The 27,889-nt window shown below is 37.2% G+C and overlaps 1 long non-coding RNA gene and 1 other non-coding gene across 2 annotated transcripts; one reads left to right on the top strand and one right to left on the bottom strand.

Annotated features, from left to right (window-relative positions):
• The first annotated feature begins 16,002 nt into the window (after positions 1–16,002).
• On the top strand, positions 16,003–20,188 carry LOC127107821 (uncharacterized). The gene is made up of 5 exons (XR_007795828.1): positions 16,003–16,291; positions 16,365–16,475; positions 16,577–16,657; positions 18,174–19,290; positions 19,385–20,188. It is a non-coding gene; the product is annotated as an uncharacterized LOC127107821 (long non-coding RNA).
• Positions 20,189–23,928: 3,740 nt separating this feature from the next.
• On the bottom strand, positions 23,929–24,035 carry LOC127108658 (small nucleolar RNA R71). Its single transcript, XR_007796182.1, has one exon. It is a non-coding gene; the product is annotated as a small nucleolar RNA R71 (small nucleolar RNA).
• Positions 24,036–27,889: the final 3,854 nt, after the last annotated feature.

Raw genomic sequence — 27,889 nt, 5'->3', positions numbered from 1 at the left:
GTCCACTTAAAAAACACAAACCAACAGAAATAGTTTAGCCGAACTACGACAACTCTGATTCTCATGTACAGATGAGATACGTAGGCACGAGATGCGATGTCTTGTCGAGTTTGACTGACAACTAACTTTGATCCTTTTCTCTCGCCCTCGTTGCGATTGAGACCTTCCCTTCCTCTTTCCCTAGTTGCAATCGAGACCCTCCCTTTTTGTGTGTGTGTGCTTGGAGTCTGACATAAGTCCAGCGATTGGCAGTCGGTTTCCTGTGTGCGTTTGTTTGTTCGGAGTTGGATGTAAGACCAGCGATTGGCATTTCGATTCCAGTTGTGTGTTTCGTTTGACGTCTCAGCGTCCCTGTTTCAGTGTTTTGTTTCAGCGTGTGTTAGCTGAGCTACGAGTGCTCTGATTCTTCTCTGGTTAGAGAAGATACGTATGCATAGGATACGATATCCTAGCGAGCACGTTTCCCTTCCCCCGAACTACGTTAACTCTGATGTTTGTCCCTGACAAACTACGTAGGCCCAGGATGTAAGAACAAAAATTGTTCTACAACAGATTCCATGATTTTGATGATAACAAAGGATGAAACCAAAAATGGCACCCTAACGAAAAGTTTCTAAGTGTGCAGGGTTCTAAGGAAAGAAGGAAGAAATCATCAGATACAGAATCATATCAGATACAAATTATCAGAAGACCAGAAGCATCTGAAGTAGAAACACGTTCAAGAAAGTCTAACTCTGAGCAAAACAGCAAAATATCATAAGCATATGAACAAGAAGTACGCTCTAGAAGTTCTGACTCTGAACAACGGTATGTCAAACTCCAGAAGTTCTCGGCGCTATCTGAAGAAACCATCAGAACTCAAAAAAAGATCAACATCAGAAGTTAGATAGCAAGATTCCAAGATCTCCAGAAACACGAAGACTCTGATTATGGAATTGCTAAATAAGGAAGAGTAACGTTAACTTCAAATAAAGTTTTGGAAATGGATTTCCTAATGCAGAAAGAGACGTTAAACTCCAAATTCAAATGAAAAGGAACAATATTTGGAAAGTAGTCATTCAAGGAGAGAAAGTTGTTTTGGCAACAAGCAACATAAGTTATGGCACTAATTATTATTCAAGAGTTATTATCTGCTATGATTTTTCAACGGCTTCTTCTCCTCTATATAAAGGACTGCATATCAACATTGAGCGTACAAGAACTTACTGAAACATCAACACACATAAACACGTTTTATTCTCTCAATCTTCACGAAGCTTTTGCTTAGAACGTGAAACACTTTGTTCTTACTGTTGTAATATTTGCTTATCTTAGAAGCACTCTAGATTACATAAGTTTTTATCTTTGTTGTATTTCCTCAAGTGACTTTGTGCAGTCTGTATACTTGAGAGGACTAAGAGATCTTTCTCTTAGACGTTGTTTGTAATCAATCTTTCAAGATTAGTGGATTAAGTCCTTGTTGAAGGCGAAATCACCTTGGCCGGGTGGACTGGAGTAGCTTTGTGTTATAAGTGAACCAGTATAAAAATCTTTGTGTGATTTTCATTTTGAAAAAGCGCTTATTTTCAAAACAATTCAAACCCCCCCCCCCCCTTTCTTGTTTTTCTCACCTTCAATTGGTATCAGAGCTCCGGCTCTGTTATTGATTTTCTAATCAAACACTTAACAGTGCAGAGAGATCCAGAATGAGAAAAACTATGGCCCACACAAATGAAAAGGATAGTTACAATGCTAAGCCTCCTGTCTTTGATGGAGAGAAATTCGATTACTGGAAAGATAGAATTGAAAGTTTCTTTCTAGGCTATGATGCTGATCTCTGGGACATTGTCACAGATGGATACAAACCTCCTATCACAGAGGATGGAGCTGAAGTTCCCAGAAGTAAGATGTCAGATGATCAGAAGCGAGTTTTCAAAAATCATCACAAGGCCAGAACCATACTCCTCAATGCTATATCTTACAACGAGTATGAAAAGATCACCAACAGAGAAACAGCCAAAGACATACTTGACTCTCTGAGGATGACTCATGAAGGAAACTCTCAGGTCAAAGAGACAAAGGCTCTGGCGCTTATCCAGAAATATGAAGCTTTTAAAATGGAAGATGATGAAGCCATAGAGGCAATGTTCTCTAGATTCCAAACTCTGATTGCAGGTCTCAAGGTTCTAGAAAAAGGATACACAACTACAGACCACGTCAAAAAGATAGTCAGAAGTCTGCCAAAGAAATGGAGACCCATGGTTACTGCTCTGAAGCTGTCAAAGGATCTGAACAATATCAGTCTTGAAGAACTTGTCAGTTCCCTCAGAAGCCATGAGATAGAACTAGAGGAAGATGAGCCTCAGAAAAGGAACAAGTCCGTAGCATTAAAGTCCAGATATGAAAGACGCAAACCTGACAGAACCAAAGCTCTTCAGGCAGAAACTGAAGATACTAATGACTCTGAACCAGAAGATTCTGATGATGAAGAAGAATTGTCCCTCCTGACCAGAAGAGTTAAACAACTCTGGAAAAAGAGGAACAACAACTTCAGAAGACCAAGACCCAGAGGGGATCGATCAGAATCAACCTCAAAAGGTAAAACTAACAAAGATATTACTTGCTATGAATGTAAAGAAACAGGTCACTACAGAAATGAATGCCCCAAGCTAAAGAAAGACAATTCTAGAAAAGAAAGCTTCAAGAAAAATACCTTCAGGACAAAGAAAGGATTAATGGCTACTTGGGATGATAGTGAATCTGGGTCATCAGAATCTGACTCTGATGAACAGGCCAACGTGGCACTTATGGCTACCACATCCAGGAGCAGCTCAGATGAAGAATCTGAAGAGGTATTTTCTGAACTCTCTCGATCTGATCTAGAATCATGCTTGTCAGAAACTCTTAGCTCATATCAGAAATTAAAACAAAAGCTTAAAAACATAAAAGGCTGTCTTAAAGCAAAATTTGAAGAATGTGGCAAGCTTGAGATGACAATTCTAGCGCGGGAAGATACAATCAGATCTTTAACATTAGAAAGAGATGGAGCAAAAAGAAAAAGCTTAGAATTAGAAGAAGCGTTGTCTCAAGCACCACAAACTTCAAATAAATTAATTTATGAATACGAAGAAGCCTTTCAAGAATTTCTGAAAAATGGAATAGGTAGGAGTATTATGGCATCCATGATTTATGGAGTCAGTCAGAACAATAAAAAGGGAATTGGGTATGATCCTAAGGAAGTTAAAACTTCTTCTAGTGACCAACTTAAATCTCCTTTTTCATATCACTATACACACACACAAGAACAAAAATTTGAAAATGCTAGAAAACCCAAAGTTATAAGAAACTCTGGGAAGACTAATCAGAAAGGACCCAAGAGATTCTGGGTACCGAAAGATAAGATTGTTTATGTTGCAGATATCCTATGCAGCAAAGTTCAGACACCAGTCATGGTACCTGGACTCTGGATGCTCGCGACACATGACGGGAAGAAAGTCTATGTTCCAAAGTTTGGAACTTAAAGACGCTGGATTTGTAGGTTTCGGAGGAGATCAGAAAGGAAGGATCTGAGGCTCCGGAACTATTGGTAATGGTACTCTTCCCTCTATATCTGATGTCCTTTACGTAGAAGGATTAATGCATAACTTGTTATCCATAAGTCAATTAAGTGATAACGGTTATGATGTAATCTTTAATCAAAAAACATGTAAAGCCATAAATCAAAACAATGGTTCAGTCCTATTCACAGGCAAGAGGAAAAACAACATTTATAAAATCAATCTTTCTGATTTAAAAGAACAAAATGTTAAATGTCTGATGACTGTTTACGAAGAGCAATGGGTGTGGCATAGACGCTTGGGCCACATTAGCATGAGGAAACTTTCTCAGCTAAATAAACTCGAGTTAGTCAGAGGCCTACCTAAACTGAAGTTTTCTTCAGATGCTCTGTGTGAAGCATGTCAGAAAGGAAAATTTTCAAAAACATCCTTTAAAAAGAAAAATGTTGTTTCTACCTCTAAGCCTCTGGAACTTCTCCACATTGACTTATTTGGTCCTGTGAAAACAGCATCAATCAATGGAAAGAAGTATGGACTAGTCATTATTGATGATTATAGCCGCTGGACATGGGTGAAATTCCTAAAGCACAAGAGTGAGTCTCACTCTGTATTCACTAGTTTCTGCTCCAAAGTGCAAAACGAATTTGACTCTAAAATTATTAGAGTCAGAAGTGATCATGGTGGGGAATTTGAAAACAAAGATTTTGAGGAATTATTTGACTCTAATGGGATATCCCATGATTTCTCCTGCCCTAGAACTCCACAACAAAATGGAGTTGTAGAGAGGAAGAATAGGACACTCCAAGAGATGGTCAGAACCATGATCAATGAAACTAATGTGGCAAAGCATTTTTGGGCAGAAGCTGTAAATACAGCGTGTTACATTCAGAATAGAATCTCTATAAGACCTATTCTGGAAAAGACTCCCTATGAACTGTGTAAAGGAAGAAACCAAACATTTCATATTTTCATCCTTTTGGATGTTCTTGCTTTATCTTAAACACTAAAGAACATCTGAACAAGTTTGATTCCAAAGCACAGAAAGGTATTATGTTAGGATACTCAGAACGTTCTAAAGGCTACAGAGTATACAACACAGAAACCAAAATTGTGGAAGAATCAATTCATGTCAGATTTGATGATAAGCTTGACCCTGAAAAGTCAAAGCTAGTTGAAAATTTTGCAGATCTAGAAATCACTCTTGGAGGATCTGATAAAGCTCCAGAAGCAACTGTTACTCAGAACTCTGAAGAAATTAAATCCCCAGAAATCCCAAAGAAAGTTAAAAGTCGTATCATTGTATCCGAAGATTTGATTCTGGGAAACAAAGACGAACCTGTCAGAACCAGATCTACCTTCAGGACCTCTGAAGATACTCCTCTGGGACTAGTGTCTCTGATTGAGCCTACGTCCTGTGATGAAGCACTTCAAGATAACGACTGGGTTTCAGCCATGCAAGAAGAATTAGATCAATTCACAAAGAATGATGTCTGGGATCTTGTTCCAAAGCCCAGAGGCACTCACGTTATTGGAACCAGATGGGTATTCAGAAACAAGCTAAATGAGAAAGGAGAAGTCGTCAGAAACAAAGCTCGACTGGTAGCTCAGGGTTATAGTCAACAAGAAGGTATTGACTATAATGAAACCTTTGCTCCAGTCGCAAGGTTAGAATCTATTCGTCTTCTTGTATCTTTTGCTATTAACCATTCTATTAAATTATATCAAATGGATGTCAATAGTGCATTCCTTAATGGTTATATATCAGAAGAAGTGTATGTCAACCAACCTCCAGGTTTTGAAAATCCAAATTTTCCAGAACATGTTTTTAAACTTAAAAAATCTTTATATGGACTTAAACAAGCTCCCAGAGCTTGGTATGAACGTTTAAGCAATTTTCTTCTGGAACACAATTTTATCAGAGGGAAAGTTGACTCCACACTCTTCTGTAAGAACCTTAACAATGATCTCATGATATGCCAGATATACGTTGATGATATTATTTTTGGTTCAGTTAACGCCTCTGTTTGTCAAGAATTCTCTGAGTTAATGCAGGCAGAATTTGAAATGAGCTTAATGCAAGAACTAAAGTTCTTTCTGGGAATTCAAATTAACCAAACTTCAGAAGTTACATATGTTCATCAAAGCAAATATATTAAAGATGTTCTGAAGAAATTTGACATGGCTGACTGCAACTCTGCAAAAACTCCCATGCATCCGACATGCATTCTTGAAAAGGAAGAAGTAAGCGCAAAGGTTTGTCAGAAGCTCTATCGAGGTATGATAGGCTCTCTTCTCTATCTGACTGCTACTCGTCCTGATATTCTCTTTAGTGTCTGTCTCTATGCCAGATTCCAATCATATCCTAGAGAATCTCATTTAACAGCAGTTAAGAGAATTCTCAAGTATCTGAAATGAACTCCTAACCTGGGCCTGATGTATAAGAAAACATCAGAGTATAGACTTTCGGGTTACTGTGATGCAGATTATGCAGGAGATAGACTAGAACGAAAAAGCACATCTGGAAATTGCCAGCTTCTGGGAAACAATCTGATATCCTGGGCTAGCAAAAGACAGTCAACTATCGCTCTATCAACTGCAGAAGCAGAATATATCTCAGCATCACTGTGCACAACTCAGATGCTCTGGATGAAGCATCAGTTAGAAGATCTGCAAATCTTCGAGAGTAACATTCCTATCTTCTGTGATAATACTGCTGCCATTTGTCTAAGTAAGAATCCCATTCTACATTCCAGAGCTAAACACATTGAAATAAAACATCATTTTATCAGAGACTATGTTCAGAAAGGGATAGTAACATTGAAGTTCAGATCATCAATGGGCAGATATCTTTACTAAGCCTCTAGCTGAAGATAAATTTCTTTTTATCTTAGAAAATCTGAACATTCAAAATTGCCCTGAATGAAGTGTGGCTCTGAAGATGTAAAATGAGACTCTGACATAAACAAATGTGTTTCTGCCTCTGACTCTGATACTTCTACCAGTTAAGAAGATATTTGAGTTAGAAATCTCCAGGAACCAATCCTTTGGTATTCCTAAAGATCAGATACATCAAAACACGTGGAGCACTTAGCATCTAACCCTAGAACTTCTAGACAGCTGTCCAGAAGAAAATCAAAGGTAAGACGATTGAGATCTCCTCGAGCAGTGTGCATACTGTTGGGATTAGACATTCATTAATGAGCCTTAATCATTTTTCCCCCAAGCGTGCTAACTTGTGCTTTGTGCTAACGCTGAATAGTGTGTCGTTTTGCATGTGTTTTCGTTTAGGGTATTTAAACTTTTTTTTCTCACATTTCACACACTTATCACTCTCACTCACTCTCAAACCCTCTCTGAAGCATTTTTGCAAACACTTCATCTTCACCTTCTTCTTCATCAACTATGGATGCTCAACAACAACAAGTTTTCAACTTTTCTCAACAAATGGAATCCAACACCACTGCCCAAAGTTCAAGCATTCCAACTCCAACGGTTACAGGCGTTTCCATTACTCCAGTATACAAGGAACCCCATATTCTTGATCGTCAACCTCATATTAACCTAGCAACTCCCTTTGAGGGACTGGAAGTGTTATGTGAAACACTGGTGGACTTCGACAACATGAGGAGAAATGGAGTAGATCTTACTGAAGAACTCCGTCTACAAGGGTGGGAAAACTACTTCCAAAGGCTTTATGGCCCTGTTTACCCAAATCTCATCAAAGAATTCTGGAGATTTGCTGATGCTGATGACCATTTCATCGTCTCCTTCGTATTGGGGGTAAAGATAGTGATTACTGAAAAGTCAATTGCTTCTTTACTGAACATGGAGAAAACTGGAGGAAAAAGGATTTACAACATCAACCCTAGGTCAAGGCGCATTGCTGAAGAAATCAATCCAACCATCTTCAAACTCAACACTGAAGGAAATCCTTCAAAGAACAAAGAACTTCATCAGAACCTCAGAGTATGGCTCAAGATCATTCTGGGAACCATTCATCATCGCCCAGCATCAAACTCCTCTGACTACATCAATACATATCAGAAGTGCATTCTGTATTGCATTCACAAGGGTGTGAAGCTCTGCCTTCCTGCACTTCTCTTCAGATATCTCAGAGACTCTGTAAGGGAGACCAGAAACCACATGAAACCCAGAGCCTACATCCCTCTGGGAAGGCTTTTGTCTGATGTCTTCATAGAAAATGGGCTGGTAGATCATCTGGAGAAGAACAGACTGATGGAAGATCTGGCGATAGATACTGGAAAGCCTCTGAACGCCAGAAATCTGAAAAGCATGGGAATTCTGAAGAAGATTCACGTCAGACTCACTATGGACACCTCCTGGGATGCCTTGAAAGATCAGAGGAAGCTGCCCCATGGTCTTGCAAGGTTCTTCAAGAATGAACCCGTAGATGCAATCCTCCACTATCTGCAGCGTCTGAAGGATGAAGGAGTCGACATATCTGACTTTAGATTGGACGATTGTCTAGATTCAGAAGAAGACTTTGTCAGATTCAAAAGAGGTCCCTCTAAGAATAAGTCTTCAAAGGCAAAAAGAGCAAGGCTAGGAGAAACTTCTGGAACCAGATCTCCAGCGCCTCTGCAAGTAACTACTGGTACGTCTGCTCCCTCTATTCCCTCTGAACCTCTTATGGCTTCTTCTTCTAATCCTCTCCCAACACCACCTATATACACATCCTCTGAAACCCCACCTTCTACAACCAGAACCTCACAACCTCTACCCAATTTTAATCTTGCTCACACTATCACTTCCTCTTCATCATCTTCAGCCCCAGAATCACCTCCATACCTTGACCTCTCCTCTGACCAAGAATACTCTGACCCTAACTCTCCAACCTTAGCCCAAATTCAGGCTCAAAACCTTGCTTCACAACAACCAACACAATCTGAAGCAACTTCACCTCCCCCAGAACAAACAACCAACATTCCTTCTGAAGACCAACCTTCTGAAACTCAACCCTCTGACCTCCACACCTCTGATATCACCCCTCCAAACACCTCCGCTGAACCTGAACCTGAACCTCTAACATTAAATCTCAGCCCTCCAACCTCTTCACCTCAAACCTCTGAACCTAACCTTTCCGTACCTACCCTTGAGGAAGCCATAATGCTGGTCGCAGGGGCTTCAGTACAAAAGGTAAAGTCTCTGACCATTAACTCTGAAGTCAGTGATGATCCTGACTCTGCAAGGACACACTGGAACAGAGTCATTGGCTGGATGACCTCTGAGGCTTTTAAGCTGAAGAACATCTCTGAGCAAGTCAGAAATGGCTACATCAGAGATGCTGAGGCAAGACTCCAAGAAAGACTTGCAAGAGAAGCTGAAGCCAGAAGGCTGGAGGAAGAGAGACTAGCAAGAGAAGCTGAAGAGGAAACCAGAAGGCTGGAGGAAGAAAGAGCAAGGGAAGCTGAAATCCTAAGGGTAAAGGAAGCTGAAGTTAAAGCTCTGGCCGATGCTACTGCTGCTGCCGAAGCTGAAGCACAAGCTGCTGCTGAAGCTGAAGCAAAGGCTGTTGCTGAAGCACAGCAGGCTCTGACTCAGGGGGAGTCCTCATCAGTTGTTCCTATGGTTCTCCAGACGCTGGAAGAACTAAAGAAAGATCAGAAGGAACTCCGTGCCAGAATGGATAAACAAGACACTGTCAACGACAACATTCAGAACATGCTGGCTCAATTGCTTCAGAGAATGCCTCCGCCTCCCAACCTTTAGGCACTTAGGATTTTGTTGCTTTGCTTTCTTTGTTTCTGATGTTTACTTGTTCCTTTTGCCTCTGTTGTCTTTTATCTAAATACAATGTTTTTCTCTTGAATTATTTTTTGCTGTCTTTTTGATTCTGACAAAAAGGGGGAGAAGTCATTAATAGCTCTGATGAAAATACTGTCTAAATACCTTAAGCACTCTGCAACATATTTTTCTTAAAAAAATTTATCTAACACTAGACTTAAGAAATTGCAGAAGGTATCAAGAAACCTCTTTGCTTGGAAGCTCTAGTAAGAACTTCTGAACTCCCTAGCCTATCTCAGGGGGAGCTCTTGTCTATCTGATCTGATATTGTTTATGTTTCATCTCCTAATTACGTTTGTTTTGTCATCATCAAAAAGGGGGAGATTGTAAGAACAAAAATTGTTCTACAACAGATTCCATGATTTTGATGATAACAAAGGATGAAACCAAAAATGGCACCCTAACGAAAAGTTTCTAAGTGTGCAGGGTTCTAAGGAAAGAAGGAAGAAATCATCAGATACAGAATCATATCAGATACAAATTATCAGAAGACCAGAAGCATCTGAAGTAGAAACACGTTCAAGAAAGTCTAACTCTGAGCAAAACAGCAAAATATCAGAAGCATATGAACAAGAAGTACGCTCTAGAAGTTCTGACTCTGAACAACAGTATGTCAAACTCCAGAAGTTCTCAGCACTATCTGAAGAAACCATCAGAACTCAAAAAAAGATCAACATCAGAAGTTAGATAGCAAGATTCCAAGATCTCCAGAAACACGAAGACTCTGATTATGGAATTGCTAAATAAGGAAGAGTAACGTTAACTTCAAATAAAGTTTTGGAAATGGATTTCCTAATGCAGAAAGAGACGTTAAACTCCAAATTCAAATGAAAAGGAACTATATTTGGAAAGTAGTCATTCAAGGAGAGAAAGTTGTTTTGGCAACAAGCAACATAAGTTATGGCACTAATTATTATTCAAGAGTTATTATCTGCTATGATTTTTCAACGGCTTCTTCTCCTCTATATAAAGGACTGCATATCAACATTGAGCGTACAAGAACTTACTGAAACATCAACACACATAAACACGTTTTATTCTCTCAATCTTCACGAAGCTTTTGCTTAGAACGTGAAACACTTTGTTCTTACTGTTGTAATATTTGCTTATCTTAGAAGCACTCTAGATTACATAAGTTTTTATCTTTGTTGTATTTCCTCAAGTGACTCTGTGCAGTCTGTATACTTGAGAGGACTAAGAGATCTTTCTCTTAGACGTTGTTTGTAATCAATCTTTCAAGATTAGTGGATTAAGTCCTTGTTGAAGGCGAAATCACCTTGGCCGGGTGGACTGGAGTAGCTTTGTGTTATAAGCAAACCAGTATAAAAATCCTTGTGTGATTTTCATTTTGAAAAAGCGCTTATTTTCAAAACAATTCAAACCCCCCCTTTCTTGTTTTTCTCACCTTCACAGAATGCGACATCCTGCCGAGTCTGTTTCTTCCGTCTTTCATCTGTGTTTTAGTCCAGTTTTGTGCAGTTTTTGAGCAGTTATCCAGCAACCTTATTCTATTCTTCCGAGCGTGGATCCCGTCGAGTACGACGGATGCGTAGGGGTGCTAATACCTTCCCTTCGCATAACCGACTCCCGATCCTATCAATCTCGGGTCGCGAGACCATTCCTTTCCAGGTTTACTTCGAGCGTTTCCTTTCCCGTCTTTGGGATAAATAACGCACGGTGGCGGCACTGTGTCTTTTCCCGCTGGTTTTTCGCGTAATGCGACACTAAGGAGCAAAACCAATTGGGTTGGAGTGCAAACAATGTCAGAAACATCCAACTCTTGTCCCAAAAATTCCACCTTCAAGCATGCTTCGAGCTTCACCACTTTTCTGAACAAAACCCCTTCTTTCTCTCACCAAACACTTCCATCACCTTCCCTATAAATAGGGGAAGGTATTCCATCAGTTTCTAATTCTTTTCAATCCAAATACACTCTGCCTCGAAACCAAGTTTTCACCTTCAAAACAGAGTTGCACTTTTTGAGTTCTGAACCATTTAAATCCAAACCAAGCACCCAAAATCCTTCCCTTAACATCACTGAAGCTTTCTGAAACACTAACACACCTAGAAAACACCTCCCTTGAGTTGTCAATAGTCATTGTAGTCCCTCTTCGGAACTGATTTCAACTAGGTAGTTCCACTCATCTTCTTCACTCATACAAGTTACCCTCTTACTCGAAATCACTCAATGATGCTTAACCCCATGGTCTAAACCTTAATTGCTTCAAATCTACCATTTAATTTAATTTGTAGGTTAAACTATTTTTTGTGTTCTTGAGAAATTTTCCATACACAGAGCTAATCAGTGGCTCATGAGTGTGGAGATGATAATGATAAAGTGTGGGGAGGTTTAATCCATGTTTGATTCCCTCCAAAAATACGAGTTTTGGAAGTTAATTTTTAGTGTTCTGAGGTTGAAGACGATGAAACGTTCGTTGCCTCGTGCGTTTTTTTTAATTTGAATGTGATTCGTGTCATGTTCTAGTTGGCTCATTTGCGTGCATGTCCTATTTAGTGTTAAGCCTTAATATTTTATTATTTGGATGCACTGACAAACACCAAAGGATGCTTGGCCTAATGGATAAGGGTTGACCCTATGACCCCAAAGGTCAGGGGTTCAACCCCTAGCAGCCCCACCTCATTTTATTTTCCTTTTTCTCATTTTTTATTTTATTATTTTTTTTAACCATTTTCTTTCATTTTGGTTTTAATTTTTTCACCACCCATTTTAATTTTGATAAAAATATTTTCAATATACAATTGACTTATTTTCCTCCCTTTTATTTTATTCCACCTTTGGTTTATTTTATTTGGACTTATTTTGTTGACTTTTCATGTCTTGAATGATGATGGCTAGCGAAATCTATTAGGTCATGGCCATGATTGTTTAGGGTTGATAAAACCTTCAATGCTTCAAATCTATCAATGAATGATTAATGGATCATTCATGATACTTTGAGGCATTAATAGTTTGCCTCTATTTCAACCAAACTTGAGTCATTTGATATATAGATGAGGCCATGTTTGTGTATACTAACTTGCTAATCCATGTCTTTGTCTTTATTCCATTTATTACTAACCCTCTTATACTTATGTTTCATTGTTTAAACTTGTATATAACTTGTACATAAATCAATACCTAACTTGTACATAAATCAATCTATAACTTAATCATTAATCAACCATTAATTTGTAAATATCGAGTAATACAATCTTTCCATTTGTCAAATCATTGATAGATGGACCTGGGGTTGTATAACTTTAATTATTTCAAATATATTATTAGATGATCAAAGATCATCTTCAATACTTTGCATCAATGATAAGTTATCCCCTGATGCGCCATATTTTGAGTCATTTGACCTATGTATAGAAAATCCTTAAATGTTTACCTTCTTACATTGAACTAACCACTATCTTTGTTCATCAATAACTTTGTTCATCACTAACTTTGTTCACTATTAACCATTTTTATTGTGATCTTGCTATTATTACCTTGTGATTTACTTTTATGTCATTGCATTGTAATTTACATTCAAGCACTCATTATCATCATCATTGTATATACTTATCATACATGTTTATTTCTGTTATTTTCTTATTGTTATCATACAATTAAAAACAACAAAAACATGATAAGATTATAAGACCAAAAAATGCATTCACTTGTAATCAAACATTGGACTTAGAGGATTTCACTTAGGACCATTGCTTGGAGACCTTGTCCCTTATATTTTGACACTTTTCCCTCAACTTTGGATTTCATCTGTAACTTGCATACCCATTGTAAGAATGGCATCATGGCACTTCCCTAGGGAGACATGACTGTAAGACCATCATCCTTTTTTTAGCTTAGGACACTTTTTCACACACAAGGCTTCCTCTTGGGCTACCTTACAATGAGACCCTTTACTTTTATTGCTTGGTTACTTTGTATATTCATGTACGTCACCAATTTCATAATCAAATAAATAAACCTTTAATCCAATATCAAGTGGAATTTTCATAATCAAAACTCAAATAAACAATAAAACTACGATTAGTATTGTGCACCACAAGCCTTAAGTGGTAGGGAATGAGTAAGGATGAAGCTCTCCTGCCCTTACTTTGATTATTTTGGACACAAGACACTTGACTTGCTTGTCTAGAATATTCACCTTCGCCCATAGACTTTAGTGTAATCTAATCACAAATAATCTTTTTCATAAACTCTTCCTCAAGGTAAAATCAACACAACTGATCAAACTCATTTTTTACGCCTTAGGGCATCACTCTGAAAACCCTTTTCTCAAAGGTAAAATTAACCAACCCACAAACATTTTCTACTCCAAACTATAGAGCTCTGATTCTTCATCACTCAATGAATGATACGTAGGCACAAGGGCCCCAATCCTTGGCGAGCACAATAATAAGAAATCCAAACCTCAGTTATTTCACACTCTTTTTAAAAATAAAGCAGATAAAAAAGATAAATACCCATGCACGCAGACAACTTAAATGGTTCCCATGGAATACCATGGACGTGAGGAGTGCTAGTACCTTCCCCTTGTGTAAGCAACTTCCAAACCCAATCTCGGTTGCGAGTCTGATTCTTGATTTGTACGTTTTCACTTCTTGTGTGCATCTTCTTTTCTCTTGAGGGTTTTATCGAATATTTCCCCTCTCATCTCTCTTTAAGAGGAAACCCAATAAAATTCGATGGCGAATCTTCTGTTTCTTCTTTTCGGAGACAGTTCAAGTCCCTAATTCGTCATCTGAAACCTCAGTGGTGACACTCATCATCACCACTAGCCTGCTCTGCTATAAGTAGGTCATCTGTATACATATTCTCTAAGAATCGAAACCTAAAATGGGCCCCTCGGATGGCTGCAAACTCTTTCATGTCAACCTCTAGGTCAACTCCCAGATAGTATACCATCAACTCTAATGCATCATCTTTGTTTATCTTCCCATGATCTAAAAGTTACCCCCTAATCAGAAGATGCAGCGAACATGAGATATTGTCCAGTGTGATAGATATCTCACCATGTGGTAGATGAAATAATGAGTTCTCTGAGTGATATCTCTCTACAAACATATTAAGCATACTATGGTTAACTCAAACATAACCGATCTTGCATAAGTCTCACATCCCAAATAGTTGCAAAACATCATGAAACCAATGCTCATTAGGCTGCTACATGCTAGTAATCTTTCGCATATGGTTGATGAATTTTAGTAGATCATGGTCGTGCAGAAAAATAAATTATTGTCATAAACTTTTTATATTATAACAAAAATAATTTAAAAATAATGAATCCAACTAAATGTTACCTCTTCGTCCCACACATGTCTGGCAGTATGGTTCGGGTAAAGAGGAAGTTGTGACAAGTCTGGCGGGCCACCTCCAAACTCTTGTGGCATTTGCACTGCCTGAGGTGCATTCTCTATCTCTTGGGTCTGGGGTGCCTCGGGTACCTCTGCTGCCTCATATTCTTGGGGTGCCTCATGTACCTCTAGTGCTTGAGGTACCTCTGGTGACTCAAATACCTATTTTTTCTTGAATGCCTGAATAGGTGAAACCTGTCGCCTACATGAAGATGGAGGCATGGATGTATGAGTAAGTGACACTCGTCTCCTATGGGAAGAAGAAGGAAGAGATACATGATCCCCAAAAGCTAAAGTATCCATATCAACCAGGCTAGAGGTAGCAGGAGCATATGATGGTTGACTCTTTTCCATCTGAACAGATGCATGTTATACAATCCTTTCATGCCTCAATCGGTCTTGCCAATCTGCCATAATTCTCGTAAGTAAACTATACAAGTGTTACACAATGAGTACAAGCATAAATTGCCAAAAAAAATCACTTAAAAACTCCAAAAGATGCATCTCCGATTTCTGGGAATCAAATCGTTGGAAACTTCCGGAGATGTATCATCGGGATTTTCAATAACTCTCATCAACGTCAATGGAAAACAGTCCCCCAAATCAACACAAATATTGCATTGGCCAATAAAAATATATGTCAAACATGTTTCTCATTATGTATAAACTATCAAACATGTATAAATTATCTATTTCATAACCTAATCATCAATTTCTAAAAATTTATAAAAAAAACTAAAAAAAAGGTTTATAAAAATAAAAAACTTATAAATTGTGAGTTTACTTCAGTGTTGAATGAGCTCTTTGATGGACTTGATATTGGTGAAAGAATCTTTGAAGTTGGTTGATTGTTTTGATAGAATGGGGTTTGAGAGAGTTTGAGAAACTTGAATGGTTTAGAGTTGTTTTTTTAGAAGTGAGGAAGGAGAAAAGGGTTCTGGCACAATTTGAACTAACAACGTCCAAAGATGCATCTCTATAATGTAGACAAAGATGCATTTCTGTAATTTTTTCCTATTGACTTAGGGCCTAATTAATACATTTATTGAGTTGGAGTGCGTTCGGAGATGCATCTCCGGAATCTAGGGGTATTATTATATTATCATGAGGTGTGCTAGTGATTCATAGGGTGTATTAAGAAATGCCCAAACATATTTATTGAAATTTTGTTGCCCTATAGGTATTTGGGCTTTTGCATCAAATTCACATTTGTCTAATTTTATTTGGGCTTTAGCAATGACCTGATAAGTCTTCCAACTAAACCCTAGACTCATTGTGTTACACCATTTTTATTGTGATGTGTGCTACTTTGTTTCCTTATCTTTTTGTGTGAGAACTATTGTTTTTGAACCTTTTTCTCTCTTCCCCTTCCTTTCTACAATTATCCCTCATCTGGATCTAGGTAAGCCATTACCATTCAGGGTTTCAACAATATTTTTGTTATCAAAACCAAACTCCATATTTCGAAAACAACAATATAAGGCTATTTACATGGATTTTTAAATCGAGAAAGCTTTCGCCATTAAGACGTCTTTGTTTACCTTTATGCTATGAGAGATAATCGCGAGAGCTTCACCTTTTCTGTAAGAGCTAATCGCGAGATTCTTGATACTTGCTAATTTTATTATTTATGATCTGATGTTTGATATTTTTTAGGCTATACCTTGGTGTATCAGTGTTATCATGATGTTTGTGGCTCTCTGTGTTAGTGTTGCACATCTTATCCTTGGCTTTTCTAGGTGAAGCATTGTGTTGATCATTATTGATGTAAGTATTTGTACTAAAGACCATATTGAGTTTATCCTTCTCTGATTTTCTATTGACTTCTTGATCTGTTGTTTGAGCCTATTTGGTTTTGCTTTTTTTAGGGGGAGCAATCCTCATATTATTTTGATAGTGATACCTATTTTGGCGAATGTGGCGGTCATTATCCTTGTTCTGATGTTGAGGTAAGTTCATATGAATTCTCTTATTGATGTAAGTTTGGTTAAAATAAGGGTTTAAGCCTTTGTTATTGTCCTTTTCATTGTTGATATTATTCTTGGCTTGTGTAAAAGGTAACAGTCCTTGAACTTTTGGATAACTTGTTCTATGACATCATTAACATTGATGATAATGTTTTCAAAAACCAGGTGATTTTTTAGCCATCCAAATGAGGTTTATAATGGTAAAAATTAAATTTGTGTTATAGTCATCCATGATAGGTTTATAATGGTATCTTAGCTGCCTAAAGCCTAATACACCTTTGTGCTTGTGGTTGCATAGATCTGTCCACTTCCTCTAATGTAGTTTCTTATTGTTATTATTGTCACCCCATAAAAAATTCTTTGTCATCTTCTTAATATTTGTGCAAATAGACTTTAGGGGTGATGAAAGATCTCATTATATAGGTAGGTATAGCTTGGACTACAACTTTAATGAGAGCAGCATGTCCTGCCTAAGATAAATAATTAGTATTCCAACCAATAAAAAATTTCCTAACTCTATTTATGAGAAATTGAAAAGTTTGTTTTTGAAGGATTTATATAGGCAGGGAGTCCCAAATAGTAATGGATTTGGTCTTTGATGGGAATTATTATCCATTTAATAAAAGTTTCATTATTGCTATAAACAACAACTTACAAACCATTGCTTTATCAAGATCCTAAAATTTTGTTAAAAACCGTCCCATATTCACTTTAAGCTACACTTTGATGTGAATCTATATTTAAACAAATATACAATGTGAGTTTATTTGATGTGAACTATACTTAAACAAATATACGATGTGAATCTATATTTAAACAAATAATCAAGTTCTTTGATGGCAATTGAACATTATTAACTATTGAGCATTAGAATTATTTTATTTACAATTTAGATATAGTTTATAGGGTTAATGCATATTCCCCCTGCCATATGGGTCATTTTCAAAAAATCCCTTGTAAAATATTTTTTATGAATTCTCCCAACATTTGAAGATTCTCTCACTCTTGACCTTCGTCGGGCCAACTCATCAAAAAAGCTGATGTGGCACTATTTTTTATTTCTTTTCACTTAATCTAATTTCCACATGTGTATTATGGTTTTACGATGACACAAATGTTCCCAACGTTAAAACAAAATATTTAGAGAGTTGAGAGTGTGTAATTCCCCAGTTAAGGAAAAAACCCTAACATTCCATCCCTTCTCTTTCGTCTTCATTATTCATCCTTGTCCACCATTGAAACACATTGAAGCATTAAACGATCAACATCTTTCATATCTTTCACGTCCTATCTGTTTGTAGGGGTCCTGTAGTGCAACAAAAAATTATGATTGTAATAAGTTAATCGAATTTGCAGTGGTTCCAATGCATGTTGCAATAACTTTTAGTATTTCAAATTTAGGTTTCCAATGTGTGGGTAAATCGTTATTGTTTCCTTAAACTATGAATGTTAAACTTATTAATCGTATTTTAACTTCGGGGTATATTTGTAATTGTAGAAATTGGGTTATTTAGTGTGATATTTCCCCATGGGGGAAACTTTGTTCACGACATGCACGTGTAATACAAAGGAGGAGTGAAACCAATGTAGAAGGGAAAGAATATGATAAGTGGAGTTTTTTCGAGGAAGTTAGCTTAGTTAAAGACTTGGTTTATGATGGATTTAGACTTTGGAAAAAGATATTAGGACTTCATGAAGGGTTTGTTCACTTCATTGATGATGTAGAAGCTGAAAAAAATTCTAATCACAACCTTGGTAGTAATGTTGATGGGCATATATGGGTAGAACATGGTGTTGAAGACATGATAGCAATGTGTTAAAGCCTGATATTAAGTAATTTAGTTAATGTAATGATGATTATATCACTGATGACGATGATGGGGGAATAAGATTTGATGATACCAAACTATGGTGTAAAAATTCCTTTAGTTTTTAGCTAAGTGTGATGTGTTGATGAACAACCTTAGTGAGTCATTTAATAATAAAATTCTACAAGTTAGAGACAAACCTGACAATGTGTGAGTGGATTAGGAACTATATAATAAATAGGGTTGCTAACAATTTGGTTAAGCTTGACAAATGGAAAAACAATGTCATGCCTATACCTAGGAAAAAATTAGATAAGGAAATTTTGTTGAGTGGTCAATGGCTGCCAACATGGAGTAAGGGTGAGTTATGGCAAGTTCATCATACATATAATGGACTTTAGTTAGTAGTTAATCTTGGGGAAAAATTATATGTGTTGCTTTTGGGACCTAGTGGGGATACCTTGTATACATGTTGTGTCTGCTATGTAGTATCAAAATTTGAACCATGAATCATATGTTGACCCATGTTACACGAGGGAGGCTTATAAAACCTACTATGAAAACAATGTCAGTCCAATCAATGGTATGGACACATGGCCAAATATGGACATTGAGGACATGTTGCCACCTCAGTATAAGAAGGGTCCATGTAAGCCTAAGAAATTGAGGTTTATAGAGCATGATGAATCTGGGTCTAGGATGAGCAGGCATGGTGTAGCATATAGATGCACAAAGTATGACAAATTTGGTAATAATTCAAGGAAATGTCATAGCAAAGAACATGATCTTAATGCATTGAAAAGAAAGGTATTGAATTATGCTTCTTAAGTATTATTCTAATTTTGACAATGTGTAAAATGTTGATGTTTGACATAACTGTTTGCAATATCAATGTGTGTAGAAGAGAACACCAAGGACCAAGGCCTTTGCAAATGATGCTGAAATTGAAGGGGTGTCTAAGATAAATGCTCCTGAAAGTGTGCATGGAATAAATGACCCAAATTTAGATGCACAGCTTAAAGAGAGGATGACATATTTTGAACACACAACTGATGTTGCACAAATAGAGAAGGCATAATCTCAAGTGTGCAATACCACCCATGAATGTACACTAATATAGCATACACAAGAAGACGAAGTTGTCCAAGCAATTCCTCAAGAAGTTGTCCAAGAAGTTTCTCAAGAAGTTGACAAAATAGTTGAGAAGAAGAAAAAAGTTGCCAAAGTAGCTGAGAAGAAGAAACAAGTTACTAAAGTAGTTGAGAAGAAGAAACAAGTTTTTGAGGAAGTTAAGAAGAATAAATAAGTTACCAAGGAATTTGAGAAGAAGAACAAAATTGGTGTGAATAATACACAGGCACCTAAGAGAATTAGTGATAGGTTGGAATCTATTTGGAGGTCTAAACATAATGTTGGGCCTGGTTCAACTTCAGATGCATCATTTGTAGTTGATGAGGAACCTTCTATGAAGAAAATGAGGCCATGGGAGGAAATTTCAAGGAGAATGACTCAGTAATGCTTATTATTAGGTAGTTTGTAACTTATTAGGAGAATGACTCAATAATGCTTATCTAAGAAACATTTATTTTGTAACTTCTATTTTATATACAATATCTTCTACTTTTGGGAACATCTTTGTAATACAAACTAGATGCACATTTTGGATCAACATTTAATGATTTTGTAACTTATATGTTATGCACAACATGTTCTACTGTTATATGATTTGGGGCACATTTATGTTCATCTACTATTATTCTATTTTGTGCTCATTTGTGTTGAAAAATAGGTTCCAATTTTAAGCACAGTTGTGTTGAAAAACATATTACAATTTTGTACACAACTGTGTTGAAAAACATGTTTCAATTTTATGTCATAACAGATTTGCCCAAGGATGCACCAATTACTCAATTATCCTAAATGTTCCAATTATGCACTAATGTCTTAACAGAAATGAATCATTTATACAACACCAATTATGCCAACATATGGTAGCATTTCATTCATTCAAAACAAGTTACAAATAATACCTTAGTAAATAATTACATCAAAATAGATTACGTATAATATCTCACTACAAAGTTACATAAAATTCTTAACACTTAATTTATTTCTCAAATTCAATTTAAAAATCAAATAAACATTTTTAAATAAAATAAAATAGTTTATGAAAAAATAATAATAAAATTAAAATACCTTTAATATTTATTAAATTAAATTCTCTTTCTACTAAAATGTAAAGTTAAAGAAAATTATCAAGAGATAAATTAAATTAAATATAACTTATTTTAATTCAAAATAAACAATTAAATATATAAGTTTTTTTTACTAATCAAGAAAATAAAAATAATAAGAAAAACAATCTCTCCATTATACATATATATATATATATATATATATATATATATATATATATATATATATATATATATATATATATATATATATATATGAGAGAGGGAACATATCCTATGAGAATGATATTTTTATGTGAGAATATGAGAATGGATCTTAACCATTAGATTAAAATAAATAAGTGAGATTAAAACATCAATTAAGTGAGTCATGTGTCCAAGAATATGCATCCCTCCTGACAATAACCTTGGGAGAAGTGGGATCCCACATGTGATACCCCTTGACACCATCAACATAGTCCAAGAATATGCATTTCCTAGATTTTGGATCTAACTTAGTTCCTTCTTGGGAGTTGTACATCCCGTACACAGGACGCCAACCAGATGTAGAGTAGAATACTCACCTAGCTTTCCTTTCCACATCTTCATTAGTGTCTTTAAACCAATGGCAGTTGACGGCGATCGATTTATCACGTAAAAGACAATTTTCACGACTTCTGCCCCGAACGACTTAGCTAATTTTGTAGTTCGCAACATACCTCTAGTCCTTTCTAGAAGATTTCCATTCATCCGCTCTTCTACACCGTTCTACTGAGGTGTATGAGCAATTGTAAATTGTCTCATGATACCCTATTCCTTGTAGAATGCAAGAAACTCATCGTCTATATATTCTCCTCCATTGTTTGTCCTTAAGTACTTAATCTTCTTTGCAGTTTTAAGATCCATTAGTGCTTTGAATTTCTTAAATATTAAAAACATATATGACTTCTTCTTGATTGGGTATACCCACAATCTCCTAGAATAATTATCAATGGTCGATACAAAATATTTTTCTCCTCCTAGGGACATTTGCAGTGACTTCCACTGGGGCCACGCTCCATTGATCTACCTCTCGTCATTGTCAATGCTTCTATTTGTTTTGAGCTTTCTAATAACGTGAAAATTTGTATCGTGTTTTTGGCTCCATATGCATTGCTTTTTACTCGATTAACACTTATTATTACACAGTATTTTATGTTTCTTGCAGGTATTTATCGATTAAAAGGTTTACCGCAAGAAAAATGGAAAATGGCAAAAAGGAAAGCAAAAGGCAAGAAAAGAGAAGAAAATTAGGCTTCCAAAGGGATAATGGGCCACCAAAGCAAATGGGCTTGTGGCGCCCATTATCCAAAGAGTGTGGTGCCCGCCACATAGGCCTAAGATGGAGGTGGCGCCCACCACCAACCCTTGAGAAGTGGAAAACCGTTGCTACAAGAGTGGTGCTCGCCACTCATCATGAAGCTAGGGTTGTGGCAACCGCTACAACCTAGTCTTCCTATTTTTCCTCCACTTTTTTAGCCACGATTTCCACTACTTTTGCTACAAATGAGGAATATGGAAAGGATATAAAAAAAGCTCTCTCAGACTCGCACAAAAGCTCTCTCTTCTTCCAGTTTTCAAGTCTACGCTTAATATTGTTCAACACAGTTTTTCTTTTAGTTTTTTTAGGCAGTTTTCTTACCTTGTAAAAGTGATAGTTTCTCCACATCGGGGACTATTAGAGTTTATTATTTTTACGCATCTGGGATTCAATTGTAAGGGCTATTTATTGCCAAAGCCTGCCAGAATTATTTAATCGGAGATTCAAGATTCAATTCCAGTTCTTAAATTGCAATCCAAGTTTATTATTGATTACTCTTTAATTTATTTATGCCTTACTGTATGTTTAATTCCCCAATTGATATGTCTGTTACCGGATCTATGTCCGGCTAAACCCTTAGGTATCGGTATGTAAAGACCGTCGAAACGACGAGATTCAATAAATAATTGGTGTTAGTTTTTATAAAACTTATTTTTCCGGTTTAATTTCTTATTTTAATCAAACTGCTTTCCGTACGAGAGTACAAAACAAACTAAGGTTACGGTCAACAAGAACGAGAGTTTGAGATTTTAACCAGATAGCTGAAACTAGGCATTAATCCTAAACACCGCGAGAGCGCTTTAGAATTAAATAGACTTTATCTATATTCAAAAAAATAATTTTAAATTCAAAATGAGACCGCGAGAGTCAAGCATTCTGGTTTAGGAGTATGGTCAGAGTCAATAAAAACGAGAGTGTGAGACTAAGTTCTTTCTATAAATAATTTCTACGGAAGAATATTTTAACCAATAAGATTACACCAACTATCTATCGAATCCCCGAAGTTTAATGTACTACATACCGATACCCCCTATATCTTATATCTTCATCTTTATTCTATTTACATTATAGTTAATTCTCTTCATCCCTTTAATCTTAAGAATAATCATCAGCCTTAGATTTACATAGTAATATTAGACCATAATACATTCGATTATTAGTCCTTGTGGGTTCGATAATCTTTAAAACTACGCGATAGGACTGTGCACTTGCAGTCACGGTTCACATAGACTTACAAAAGTTGCGATCAAGTTTTTGGCGTCGTTGTCGGGGACTAATTTAGTCGATATCGTAACTCTAGCGTTACCTAGTATAGACTAAGGCAATAATTATTTTTCCCTTTCTACAATTGTCGAGTGTATGCCAAGTACTCGCTCTCAAGGCGAGAAATTAAAGCTACAATTCGACGAACCCGAGCGTTATCTTAGATTAGAACGCCGAATACGAGACTTGATACAGGAACATTGTATCAAGCTAAATCTTCTTGACCTTAACATTCCTACTTCTGAATCAGTTGTTCAACCAGAGATGGCCGAACAAGTGCAAAACCGTCCTCTTAAGTACTATGCAATCCCTTCGCAGGATGAACCACATAACAACATCGCTGCCCCTGCGATCGAAGCCAATAATTTTGAGCTAAAACCCTCAATGTTGTCATCCGTACAACAAAACCAGTTTTCAGGTAGTCCCACGGAGGACCCGAACCTACACTTGTCAGTATTTTTGCAATACGTAGACACGGTGAAAGCGAATGGTGTCAACTCAGAAGCTATAAGACTCTGTCTTTTCCCATTTTCATTAAGAGATAGAGCTAGAGCTTAGCTCCAGTCTCTACCATCCAACTCTGTCACTACATGGAACGAGTTGAAGAAAGTCTTCTTAGCCCGATATTTCCCACCTAGTAAGACGGCTATGCTAAGAGCCCAAATAAACGGGTTTAAACAAAAGGATAATGAATCACTTTTTGAAGCTTGGGAGAGATACAAAGACATGATAAGGCTATTCCCACATCACGGTCTATAAGAATTAACGGTCTCTTGTACAATACAAGATTGATAATAGACTTCGCCGCAGGTGGCGCATTGATGGATAAACCATACAACGAGGCCTATCAACTCATCGAAAGTATGGCTCAGAATCATTACCAATGGGGAAGTGAAAGAACCTCTATAGAGAAACCTCAACCAAAGGGCGACATGTACGAATTAAGTAGTCTTGACCATGTCAACGCCAAGGTAGATGCCCTGACTCAGAAGATAGACAGCTTGACCATAACACCAGCAGCCACCGTGGCTGCCGTAGCACCAAACTGTGAGATATACGAAGTTCAAGGGCATACTGCCCCAGAATGTCAACTCTTGACAAGAACCTCCACTGACCAGGTGAACTATGCTCAAGGAAACCCCTACTCAAATACCTATAACCCAGGTTGGAAGAATCATCCTAACTTCTCATACAAAAATAATAATGCATTGTATGCACCTAATCAAACACCTGTTGTCCCACCATGGTATCAAAAAGTTGCCACAAATACTCAAAATGCTCCTAGGAAATCAAACTTAGAAATAATGATGGAAAACTTTATAGCTACCCAAGCCCAAACAAATAAAGATTTCTTAAATCAAAACATACACACTAGTGAGCAAATCAAGCAGTTAGCAAATAAGGTAGACGCATTAGCCACCCACAACAAAATGTTGGAAACACAAAACTCACAAGTGGCTCAACAACAAGCACCTACTGCTGCTCCTGCAGGCACATTTCCTGGATGTCACACCCTGATTTTGACCCTGATATTCGTATCATCATTTCATCCATTTATTCCTCATGATTTTGTTCCTCTAATGTGGTACTCCGTTTTCGTGGGTGTCAAGTGATCTCCTAGGAGCCGGAATTTTGGAAAGATCTCAAAGGGCTATTTTGTTGGATATTAAGTGGGCATGCTTAGAATTTTTGCTGCCAATTCTTTCTCATGCTCTCAAAGATGGGATTCATTTGGAGGAAAACTACACTTTCTTCTCAGATGGCACTCTGAGATGCATTTTTGGTAATCTTATTGAAAGCTTTGAAAATGTTGGAGGGAGTTCTGTTTTATCCATGCTTTAAAAAATAGTTGCCAAAGTGACACCAAGTGCAGTTGTTTCCTGTAGTCATGAGATAGATGCACAAGTTATTTGGAATTTGGTGCATTCATCTTGGATATTACAAATAAATTACAACAAGCAAAGAGTTGCTTTGATTGCGGCTCTTTTGTCATCTTTTTGTCACCTGTTTTACATCCTTTGTTATTTAATGGTGAGAGCATGCATCAAAGAGACTTTGATGCCACCAGAGCAGGAAGCATCGCTCATTTAATTTACCAAAGAGACTTTGATGCCACCAGAGCAGGAAGCATCGCTCATTTAATTTACCATTCATGTGGGCCAGTTTGCTACTCAAGAGTCATTAAGTGTTAACAGTGGCCAAACTTCTTCGTCAGCTGAATACAACATCTAGTTTGGTTTGGTTCGATCATGATGTTTTGGATGCCTACAAAATATTAATACCGATTTCTTTAGAAATGTGGGAGTGGAACATGCATCACTTATTTTATCACACTGTGTGCTTGACATGTCTTCAGAAGAAACAACTTTTGTTTATAATGCTCAGAGTTCATTGCTATTTTTTTGTTGAATTTTCTGCACTCATCCTTTTGCAAGTGGTAAGTAGAGAACAGGAGTTGACTCTAATGCAAAAACAATCATAGTTGTTGGACAAAATCATGCATTTAGCGCATTACAGAGAAATTTCTCTTAAAGCATGTGGCAGAATTTTTTTGACAATATAGCCAATTCAGTGATCCGTAAGAGAGTGAAGGCATTGTCGCTGTTTAGAAATGTAATAAGTACAAACAAATTGTCAGAATTCATCTGTTACAAGTATTGGAAAGTTAACAAATCTTCAAACTATTATGTTACAGAACAACATAACCGGACCAATCAGTTCAGAATTAGGAAAATTGTCCATGTTTCAAACGCTTGATCTTTCTGATAAATTCTTCAATGGTCGTTGGCAAACATGGCGCAACTTACTTTTCTTGATTTGTCATTCAACAATCTTAGTGGCAGCGTCATTCGGTATTGTTGGAAGCCTTCCGGTCTGTGCTACAGCAAGAGAAACAAACTGTCATGGAAAGAAACTCAAACCATAAAAAAGGAAGAAAACAGTTTGAAACAACCTACAACCTTTTCCAATCAGAGCAACTTGGGCATGACCAATCGGTGATTGTAATGTAAATGCTCATTCTCCCGATGCTTGCACATGCTTTTCAAAATGGGCAAAAGTTGGGAAAGTTGGGAATCCTGCAATTATAAAGACAATCATAACCCTGCAAGAGTTAAACCAACTCTACAAACAAAAACCAAACCATAACATCATCACTTTATATTTTTTCTCAACTACAAATCAAAGACAGAAAGAGAGGAACGAGCATTGAAGACCTTGCAGAGAAATGTCCAGATATGATTGTAAAGGTACCTGTTGATGTTTTCGGAAGGAATTACTGATGAAGATGCTGCAAAGGTTGTTGATGGTTTGGCTCCCAAAGTGGCCGATAGAAATCAATCAGTTGAGCAAGTGAAGAATTTATACAAACCTTTTTAGAAATCAATCCCGTGGCAGAGACAGCAGATAACCAACTAGTAGCGGCTGATGCTAAATTGAATTTTGATGATAATGCTGCATATCGTCAGAAGGAAATATTCACTCTCCGTGATACAACACAAGAGGATCCCCGAGAGGTGGCTGCTGCAAAGGCAGATTCAAACTATATTGGGTTGGATGGAGAAATTGGTTGCAACTCAAACATCTAGAGAAGCTGGCAAGAAATGGTTCCAGGGGACTGCTGATGCTGTGAGGCAATTGCTATGGGTTTTTGAGAACGCCAAGACCGGACTGTTGAGCATATGTTGATACTTCCCGGGGATCATCTTTACGGAATGAACTATACGGTATGATGCCCGCAACCTGCAACAAACAACAAAAGGGCAAGGAAAAACCGTGAAACAACCCCACAGAGAAACAAGAGAATCATTCGAGATGGCAACAACATCAAATTTTACCTTGCAAATTGCAATGTCAAAAGCAGCGAACCAGGCTATTGTTGAGGCGATGGAAGGGGAGAAAATGATTCACACAATCGATCTCAATGCTGCTGAACTTGCTCAGTGGATTGCACTTCTCCAAGTTTTGAGTTCGCGTCCTGAAGGCCCTCCGCATTTGAGAATCACCGGGGTTAATTCGAAAAAAGAGATTTTGGATCAGATAGCTCATAGACTGATTGAAGAAGCTGAAAAATTGGATATACCATTCCAATTCGATCCTGTTGTTAGCAAATAAGAAAACTTCGATTTAGACAAACTTCGTGTAAAAACCGGGGAGGCATTAGCAATTAGTTCGATTCTCCAATTACATACCTTTTAGCCTCAAATGATGAAACCGTGAAGAGAAAATCTCCTCTTTCGTTGAAATCTCCAAATGGCACTCACTTGCAAAGATTCCAGCCAATCAACCAAACTACCTTAGGCGATTTGCTTGCGAAGGATATGGTTAACAAATATACCAAAAGTCCCGACTCAACCTGCATCATCAAACCAATGCTCAATTTCACTGCAGTAAAGCACGAAATATTTACCAAGCAGTAAATTCCGAAATTTCCCAATTTGGGATTTGAGACAAAGCGAAGAAGAAAGCTAAAGTGTAGATTACCTTTCCGGAAGATAGCATCGAAATAGGCACTCCAACTCTGAGCACCACAAAAGCGCTTCTGGAGTTTTTCTCCATTGGAACCTTTGGAGATCCTTTGCAACCCTAAAGCTGTGAGTATAAAAAAGAG

The sequence above is a fragment of the Lathyrus oleraceus genome, chromosome 7 (assembly GCF_024323335.1).
Source record: "Lathyrus oleraceus cultivar Zhongwan6 chromosome 7, CAAS_Psat_ZW6_1.0, whole genome shotgun sequence".
NCBI lineage: Eukaryota > Viridiplantae > Streptophyta > Magnoliopsida > Fabales > Fabaceae > Lathyrus > Lathyrus oleraceus.
The sequence above is the reverse complement of the archived record's forward strand: the minus strand, read 5'-3'. Positions and strand labels throughout refer to the sequence as shown.